The sequence below is a fragment of the Delphinapterus leucas genome, chromosome 10 (assembly GCF_059928025.1).
Source record: "Delphinapterus leucas isolate spDelLeu-1000000601 "Yukka" chromosome 10, BTC_Dleu_Yukka2, whole genome shotgun sequence".
NCBI classification, from domain to species: Eukaryota; Metazoa; Chordata; class Mammalia; order Artiodactyla; family Monodontidae; genus Delphinapterus; species Delphinapterus leucas.
The window spans coordinates 7,476,730-7,476,955 of NC_143138.1; positions in this window are offsets into that span (position 1 = coordinate 7,476,730).

Here is a 226-nt window from a genome sequence, read left to right on the forward strand (position 1 = left end):
TAGAGGAAACCCTTCTCAAAGTGTCTTCTATGGACCCCCAGCGAGTCCCTGAAGCTTCTTCAAGGGGTATTGGGGTTCAAAACCACTCTCATAATAAAAGATGTTGTTTTCCCATTTCACTTGTTGACATTTGCACCGATGGTGCAAACATTATGGGTAAAACTGTTGACCATTTAGCACGGACCCAGGAATAGCACCAAACTGAACTAGGAATCATCGGTTTCTT